A 10000-nucleotide genomic window follows, 5' to 3' on the forward strand; every position below is an offset into this window, starting at 1 on the left:
AAACAATTAATCCAAATACTTTAGCTAAACTCTGAGTACACCTTCAGCATCCATATCTGACACTTAGCTACAACAAGCAAGAGGGGGAGTCATCGAGATCTACCTGAGCTCAAACGCCCCTCTCGCCTTGCAACGGGAGGGAGCCCAGGGCTCGAGGATCTTAAAAGCTCAGGGCTCTCTCCCGGGACAGCTCGCCAAACTAGCTTTATTTTCAATCATCAGCTAAGTGTGAACTCTTGAAAGTTATTTTATTGCTCTTCCAGCCGCAACCTAGTTTTGGGAAACATCCATACACACTCATTCACACACACTACAACCAATAAAGTTTAGTCAATTCCCCTATAGCACATGTGTTTGGACAGTGGGGGAAACCAGAGCACCCAGAAGAAACCCACACCAACACTGGGAGAACATGCAAACTCCACACGGAAATGCCAAATGGCCCAGCCGGGACTCGAATCAGCGACCTTCTTGCTATGCTAAAAACCGAACCACTGTGTCGCCTAATTAACTTTTTGATTGGAATAATTATTTATATATTATAAAAATTATAATAAAAACAATGTTAGTGCACTTTTATTAAACCTAAAGCGCTGCAATGTATACAAAATAAGAATAGGTTAAAATCAGAATAAAAAAATTACTAAAATTATGCGCAGTAGTAAATCACACTGCAATAATCAGATAAAAATACAATAAATGAATAGATAAATTACAGTGGTAAATTACATCAAATATAAAAAATAAACGTATATTAAATTAACAATAAATACATGTCAAATAAGTGGCGATGCGGTCAGGGCCGGAGCAAGCTGAACTGCCGCTCTAGGCAGAGGACGATCAGGCCGCCCTCAACCCCAATGTGAAAACGAAAGTGACCGGTTATGAAAATAAAGTGAGGTGTCGCGGACCTCTATTCTGCCGCCCTATGCGCGGATATGACTGAGGACGCGCGGGTGCTGAGGGAGGTGTCGCTGACGCCGCCCTCTCTATTCTGTCGCCTTTGTGCGAATATATCTGAGGACGCGGGTGGTGAGGGAGGTGCCGTGGACATAACTGAGGACGCGGGGTTGTAAGGGAGGTGACGCGGACGCCGCCCTCTCTATACTGCTGCCCTAGGCAGCCGCCTAGGTCGCCTCTATGGATGCGCCGGCCCTGGATGTGATGGCGTAGTACGCAGTGCTGTCACCTCACAGCATAAAGGTCGCTGGTTGGAGCCTCGGCTGGGTCAGTTGGCATTTCTGTGTGGAGTTTGCATGTTCTCCCTGCGTTCGTGTGGGTTTCCAGTTTCCCCCACAGTCAAGACATTAAGTACAGTTGAATTGGGTAAGCTAAATTGTCCATAGTGTATGTGTGTGAATGAGTGTTTCCCAGTGATGGGCTGTGGCTGGAAGGGCACCCGCTGCGTAAAATATGTGCTGGATAAGTTGGCGGTTCATTCTGCTGTGGCGACCCCAGATTAACTAAACTAAGCTGACAAGAAAATGAATGAAAGAATAATGTAAAATACTGTAAATTAGCAAACTCCTGGGTAACACTTTAACATAATAAGTTAATGTATTTACTAACAAGAGTAAACAATGAACAATATATTTATTACAGTGTTTGTTAATGTTGTTGAAAATACAGTCATGCATTGTTTGTTCATGTTAACTCACAGTACATTAACTAATGTTATCAACTTTAGACTGTAATAGTAAATGTTGAACTATGATTATTAAGTTCTGTACAAGTGTTGTTCATACTTAGTTTATGTTAGTAAATACTTTAAAGAGCCCATATTATACATGAAATAGGGTCATATCTTGGTTGTAAGGGTCTCCAACAACAGTTTAATATGCATGCAAGGTCAAAAAAACACTTTCATGGTCTTATAATCTGCATTTATTTTTACCTAATTATCCCAGCGACTCCTGTATGAATCGTTCAGGGATTCATTTGTTCCCAAACCCCTCCTTAGCGCGAAGCTAATCTGCGCTGATTGGACCGATGACAGTCTGTCGCGATTGGTCGACTGCCTTCAGTCAGAGAATGAAATGCCAAACAGCTAATCAGCAATATAAAAGTAATCACAGTTCATACACGCTCGATAGCGTAGCCGTGGATTTTAGCTGCCAGTGGGTCAATGTAAATACAGACTATGGACTTGAAAATACAGACGACTGACTATTTTATTGAACAAAAACTCCAAAAACAGTTGAGGAGATCTCCTTCTCACTCTGCTCTTTTCACAGACAGACACACACACACACACATACGCACTTAACCCTGCTCCGGACGACAACGCGCGCGCACACACACACACACACACACAAACACACACACAAACACACACACCTCCGGACGACAGCGCGCGCACGCACACACAGACACACACACTAACGTTACTCCCCGTCCACGGAGCTCCGTTAACGCAGCACGCGTCGCGTTTTTAACGTGACTTTGCACACGATAAGAGAATATAGCCAGTTAACCTGATACAGTACACGCGGTTACAAGTAACAAATCACAACTAAATACATTTGCAAGCTAGAGTCAACGAGGCAACTTTAATCGCACGTACTTACACTTGAGAAATGGAGGAAGAAATCCTGACGTCTATCAGTAAGTTACTCTTTACTGATCCTTCCTTTAACAAACGCTGATGAAGTATTCTTTGTAGCATGTAGCTTCCAGAAGTTTCCAGTAGTTTCCAACTGCTTGGCTATAATGCTGAGGTTTCATCTTTGGGTAGAGACTCAATATATCCATCTGCAGTGTGACTTCAATCGACCGGCATGTTTGTGTGTGTGTGTTTGTGGGTGTGTGTGTGTGTGTGTGTCTCGGTTTCTGCGTCAGAGGGCGGGGCCTCAGGTTTGAAATCTCCCGGGTTTGCGCGTGCACGTGAATAACTTGGTTTCGTTCGTACGTCATGGCGAAACACCTAATGAATCCGTATCAAGGCGACTCGTTTGAAGCACTATGAGTCGACTCTTTTTTAGATGAATCAACCGTTTTTAACACTGTACACTAACAGATTTAAGCCTTAGCTGGATACTCCACTTCACTTAGAGCTGTGTTACACACTACATGGAGGGGAATTTTCAAAAACCCATAATATGGGCTCTTTAACATTACCAAACACGAATACTGTAATAAATACTGTAATATGTTGATCATGTCAGTAAATAACATTAAATAATTAACCATTATTTTAAAGTGTTACCAATTCCTGTAAATACACGTTCATACACGAGTTAAGAAATCAATAGCTGGTGGTGCTATAACCCTGCTTTTCAATCACAACAAATGAAACCATTACTACTGCTAGATTACATTTTGCTATATTATATTGAAATAAAGTTGTGAACAACCCAATGAATTGAACAACATATTTTGTTATGTTAGCCCGCAGCAGGGCTATTTTAATTTGAACTAACTTCATGGTTACCATAGTAAATCACTGTAAATTCACCATACTTCTTCATTCACATGTGGCTAAAACTAAATCACAGCTACGTTCAACTGTGTAACATTCTTGAGCGCTGTAAAAACTCTTCACTGAACTTTACACGGAAAAAGTTTACGTTGGTGTAAGTTAACTAGTGACTCTCAACCATCAACAACAACAACAACAGCTTAAAGTGAACCATGAACACTTACACTGAGGGACTTCAGGCGCGTACTTCCTGACGAACGTGACGTGACAATCTACCTTCGCGCGCATACTATAAAACTAACACTTACATAAGCAAAAAGCTATATTTATGTTATTACGTTACAGATATGCGATTTAATAAGTTGACTTCCGTGTTTCACGCACATGTTTCGTGTTGACACACCGCGGAACTTTGAGCAAAAGGCGGGAGGAGAGCTCTTAAAGAGACAGTGACGGAAAAGCCACTCATATAATGTATGGATAACACAGACTGATGGACTGACGAGCAGATTGATAGATTTGTTTATTATTTTCTAAAATAATTGGCTTTTTTTCTAAAAAGGTTTTGGACCCAAGACAGATCCCTGTGGTAGCCACAAACAGACAGACATATAGATAGATAGATAGATAGATAGATAGATAGATAGATAGATAGATAGATAGATAGATAGATAGATAGATAGATAGATAGATAGATAGATAGATAGGTAGGTAGGTAGGTAGGTAGGTAGGTAGGTAGGTAGGTAGGTAGGTAGGTAGGTAGGTAGGTAGGTTGGTAGATAGATAGATAGATAGATAGATAGATAGATAGATAGATAGATAGATAGATAGATAGATAGATAGATAGATAGATAGATAGATAGATAGATAGATAGATAGATAGATAGATAGATAGATAGATAGATAGACTGAACAAAAGACAGACAGACAGACAGCCAGATAGACAGACAGACAGATAGATAGACAGATAGGTAGATAGATAGATAGATAGATAGATAGATAGATAGATAGATAGATAGATAGATAGATAGATAGATAGATAGATAGATAGATAGATAGATAGATAGATAGATAGATAGATAGATAGATAGATAGATAGATAGATATATAGATAGATAGATAGATAGATAGACTGAACAAAAGACAGACAGACAGCCAGATAGACAGACAGACAGACAGCCAGATAGACAGACAGATAGATAGATAGATAGATAGATAGATAGATAGATAGATAGATAGATAGATAGATAGATAGATAGATAGATAGATAGATAGATAGATAGACTGAACAAAAGACAGACAGATAGACAGACAGATAGATAGACAGACAGACAGACAGACAGACAGACAGACAGACAGACAGACAGACAGATAGATAGATAGATAGATAGATAGATAGATAGATAGATAGATAGATAGATAGATAGATAGATAGATAGATAGATAGATAGATAGATAGATAGATAGATAGATAGATAGACTGAACAAAAGACAGACAGACAGACAGCCAGATAGACAGACAGACAGACAGCCAGATAGACAGACAGATAGATAGACAGACCGACCGACCGACAGACAGACAGACAGACAGACAGACAGACAGACAGACAGACAGACAGACAGACAGACAGACAGACAGACAGACAGACAGATAGATAGATAGATAGATAGATAGATAGATAGATAGATAGATAGGTAGATAGATAGATAGATAGATAGATAGATAGATAGATAGATAGATAGATAGATAGATAGATAGATAGATAGATAGATAGATAGATAGATAGATAGATAGATAGATAGATAGATAGATAGATAGATAGATAGATAGATAGATAGATAGATAGATAGATAGATAGATAGATAGACGGACGAACGGACAGACAGATAGATGGATCTGTGATATGTATTGTGATATTAATATAATTCCACCAGTTGACTTAGATAGCTCATATTCCATTCATAAGAGTGATTGATATGATTTCATAGGGCAGTACATCTGCATAAAATATAATATACAAGTTACAAATGTAGATAACTAGAATAAAGCAAAGACACAATTTAAAGCGGCAGTGCTTTATGGTTTTCTGGAGAATCTGTATTGAGGAATTGAATAATCAAAATGTCAATAAATAACACTGCATCATCACTGAGTAAAAATTAAATACAATTAAAATGTTGTAAAGCTAGAAACATTGTGATTTCTTATACACAAATAGATTAAAATCAACTTAAAACTTAGTCATGGGCAGGGCCAGACTGAATCTGCGGACGTTTTTTGCTATTTCTGCAGAGAATTTTGGTAAAAATCTGCAGATTTCTGCTGAATTATTTTGGGAGTATCCAGTGGAGTATCATAACTAAAACTTTAATAAATTACTGATAACTTTAATAAATTACTGAATAAAAACTAAATAAATTCAGATTTACACATTTACTTAAGTAAATAAACAGAATTAATGATGAGCTAAAAATCTGCAGAAGTCTGCGGAATTCTGCTGAAAATCTGTGGAATTCTGCGCTTTAAACACACAAGCAAATTAAAAACTTTCACTCTATTAAAGTTACATTTTGCAACGAATAGTTAATGGTCACTATATATCCATTTCAATATTGCAGATGCACACATTGCGATATCAATGGTGAATTGAAACATTGTGCAATCCTAGAAGAGACCAATCTAATTCGTCATACCTCTATAATCTTATCTTATCAGTTAGCATCATTTTAAGAGTGTCTTTCTCTCCTGTTTCCTGTTTTCATTCATGTCTGGACATGTTCTGCTCTCCTGGCACCTGCTGAAGTGTGCGATTGCTTTATCCCACTGAGACATAAGAGAGAATCCATGACAAGTTTGTTTTCCATGAGGAGAGAGACTTAATAAGTGGCGGATGAGATGAACATTTAAGCATCTGAGGAATTTTATTTTGAAGAAATGACCTGGGTGTGTCAGACAACGTTTTTAAAGGGGACCTATTATGCAAAACTCACTTTTAAAAGGGGTTTAAACACAGATGTGTGCAGGGGCCGACTGGCCATCTGGCAATTCTGGCAAATGACAGAAGGGCCAGACCATTTTTTAAAATGTGGGCCGGTCAGTTTTTTATTTATTTTTTTTATTTTATTATTATTTTTTATATGTATTGTTTTTACATGCAGGCAGCTTTTATCTCGTGCAACATGTGAATATTATGATGACGTTGATGATGGTAATAATAATAGTAATAATAATAATAATAATAATAGTAAATGTTAAGCATTTGGCCCAATCGGTGATGGTTTCGAGAGGGGCCAACTCAATCAAAGGTTACGCGGACAAAATCAAAATCTGGCAAGAATGTCAAGATCTCACGAGAAAACGTAAGTATTTTACATTTTGTCAGTTTAGTGGCTAATTCGTACGAATTCGTACGAATTCAGTCGTACGAAATGGTACGATTTTAAAAAGGAGGCGTGGCACCTGACCCCACCCCTAACCCCAACCGTCATTGAGGGATAAGCAAATCGTACTAAATTGTACGAATTAGATCGTACGAATTCATACGAATTAGCAACTAAATGAAAAAGTCACGAATTGCCGTGAGATTGTGTTGGGTAATGTGGGCTGGTGTGGCTAAAGTGCCAGGGCTGAATTTTTGTCCCAGTCTGTCCCTGGATGTGTGGCAACAGTGTGTGCAATACAAACAGCCTTTAATGATAAAATTTTATTAAAATAAACACAGTCAGCAGAAACACTTTGATTGACATTCTCTCTTTGTACTTGTCATCAGAACATCAGAAGGGGATAGTGTCCACGAACAGACGAACAAAACCAAAAACCACACAGCTGATACAGAGTCCAGACAGCCTTTAACAAGCTATCTATATAAACACACACACACACACACATAAACAGCATCCACGTGGACGCGTGCGTGCTCGCTGGATTGGAAGCGATATTGTTAAGGGGGTCACACACCAGAAGGGCCACTCGGCGACGCGACACATAGCGTCACGCAGCGCCATGTATTTTATAATTCTAAGCATACCCAGGTGAAAAAAATATATAATTAAATGCAATTAAATACACTTAAATACCCGCAAATTCATTTTTTGTACATTGTTTTTTTTGTGTTAAATAAAAGTTTGATGGTTTTACACTATAAATATACTAATTAAAAGTATGTTTATACTTCAGTAGGACTTTAGTACACTTAACAAAAGTATACTAAATACCAGTAATAGTTAAATAAATTTTTAGTGTACTACAATAAAGTACACTACAGAAAAAACATATAAAAGAGTTTTATTAGTGTGTTTTTCAAAAGTGTGCTTTAAATGCTTTAAACATCAGTTGATTTTTAGTACACTGTTTACATACTAATCCTAAGTTTAAAATAAGTTAATATATAAAAAAGCTATTAGTAATGTATTGTAGTAGAAGTACATTTTCCCAAAAGTTGTACTTATGTACACTTAATGTGAATGCATTATTATCACTAACACTTAAATAGATTTTGAGTGTGGTAATTTTAAGTTTACATTAAATTGACTTTATTAAACATCTATTAATAATGTAGTAAAAGTACATTTTCCCAAAATGTCTTTACATTTCATATATGTGCTGTAATGTTGCATCTCATTTATATATTTTTTGTTCTTAGTTTTTGCTAAGTTTTTGTTCCCTCCCATAAGGTATTTTTGGACGTGTGGTTTATTGCACAAAAAGATTAAAGTGTTTTGATGAAGCACAGATGCTGTTTTCTTTGTACACACAGTATCAGGTAAAAAAAAAAGTGCACTAAAATTCACTTTATTTAAGTATACTTAGTACACTTTTCAGTAATGTACTAAAAGTGCTCTATTTTCGCACACTAATTTTGTACTTAATGTACTAAAAGATAGTATTAAGTATATGTTAAGATACACTTAATACCATCTAAGTGCACTCAACTGTGCTATTTCGAGACACCCTGAAATTGAACTAAAATGTGCTTTTAACATACTATATCTGTATTTTAAATAGACTAGAAACTAGAAATACACTTGAACCCTAATTTTAAACATTTAAATATATTTATGACTAATTTAAAGTATAATAGTAATATATTAAAAGAATATACAAATTGTATATATTTTCATTATATTCATCATTTTATTCATATTATATTCATCATTTATATTTCAATGGTTTCATTTTAAATAGCATTTGAATGTGTGCGTCTGGTGTGCGATACTTTCAACTGTCATGTGCGCGCCGTGTTGCGGTGCATCCGGTGTGTGACGCCCTTTAGACTACCCGCTCCCGTTCAAATTACACCAGAGTTACCGACTGCTCCCGCGCTTTATTCAGAATTTATTTCCGCACTGCAAGTAATCTGGTCGGGTCCCGGGCCCCCGGGAATGCAGACTTCTACATTGTACCTGCTGAAGATAATGTCAGTGACTACATTATTTTATTTATTTTATTAAATTTAAAGTGACAATCACCAAAATGGCACAATTTTAATTAAAATTTGACTAAAATGGCCAGTTTCAAAGAGTTATAACACGTTAATTGTGTAATATTTCGAGCTGAAACTTCACATAGGTATGTGTGCCTTTACTGGGGTGGTACCTTTTAAAAAGGATACATTTTTTTCCTTCAAAGGTCCATATTAATACCTCAAGGGTACATATTGGTACCTAAAAAGTGCTAAAGTGTTCTCATAAAATGTTTAGGTGCTAATGAATACTTTTAAGGTACCAATATGGACTCTTTAAGTACAAATGTGTACCTTTTAAAAAGATACCAGCCCAGTGACAGGTCGCGTACCTTTATTTCTTCTTTAGTTCCTGTATAGGGACATCAGAGACTTATTTGACATCTTGTAAAAAAGTGGCATAATAGGTCCCCTTTAATTTATGTATTTTATTAAAAGCACGTTCATGCAGGTTGAGGGTGGATAATGTCAGTTATCAAAGGGTTTATTTTCATGTTTTTTTCCAGTTTCATAGGAAATGTCCAGTGACTGACCTCACAAGAGCACCCAGGAAAATATTTTCCTAGAGATTTTGCTGTTTAGTGTTTACATGTGGGCCAAAGGATGCAGTTTTGCTGTTGCCATTTCACAACATTCTTTTTAAGAACATCGCGAACAGAATAGTCCAATTACTAAGATCTAAAAATATCCACAGCAACAAAACCCAAAGACATCCCCACAGTGAATCTACTGTGTTTTGTTGTCCAGTTTCCCAGAAGGGCAGTTATTACTGGGTTATGATTATATAATCATAATTTTTGTGTTCACTTGTCATTCATTCACTCATTCATTTTCCCTTGGCTTAGTTTCTTATTTATCAGTGGTCCCCACAGTGGAATGAACCACCAACTATTCCAGCATTTGTTTTACGGAGTGGATGCCCTTCCAGCCGCAACCCAGTAGTGGGAAATACCCATACACTCTCACATTCACACACACACACACACACACACACACACACACACACACACACACACACACACACACACACACACTCATATACTACAGCCAATTTAGTTTAGTTTAGTTTTTTTATACTTTACAAATTAAACTAATAACTTTTTGAAGGGAATTTAAATAA

The 10000-nt window shown here is 37.0% G+C and overlaps 1 protein-coding gene across 13 annotated transcripts in view; it reads right to left on the minus strand.

Annotated features, from left to right (window-relative positions):
- The window catches only part of pidd1 (p53-induced death domain protein 1), a 42423-nt gene that overhangs the window by 30715 nt on the left and 1708 nt on the right, over nucleotides 1-10000 (minus strand). For 7 of the 13 annotated variants that reach the window (XR_011008730.2, XR_012400069.1, XR_012400064.1 and 4 more), the window contains exon 1: nucleotides 3643-3832. The exons of 3 other annotated variants lie outside the window; for them this stretch is intronic. The gene's annotated coding sequence lies outside the window, so the exon portion shown is untranslated. Of the gene's footprint in view, nucleotides 1-2567; nucleotides 3833-10000 lie in introns of those variants that run through there. 3 more of the 13 variants (XR_012400065.1, XM_073942519.1, XM_073942517.1) reach the window with 1 other exon arrangement.

This window comes from Danio rerio, chromosome 25 (genome assembly GCF_049306965.1).
Source record: "Danio rerio strain Tuebingen ecotype United States chromosome 25, GRCz12tu, whole genome shotgun sequence".
Taxonomy (NCBI): domain Eukaryota; kingdom Metazoa; phylum Chordata; class Actinopteri; order Cypriniformes; family Danionidae; genus Danio; species Danio rerio.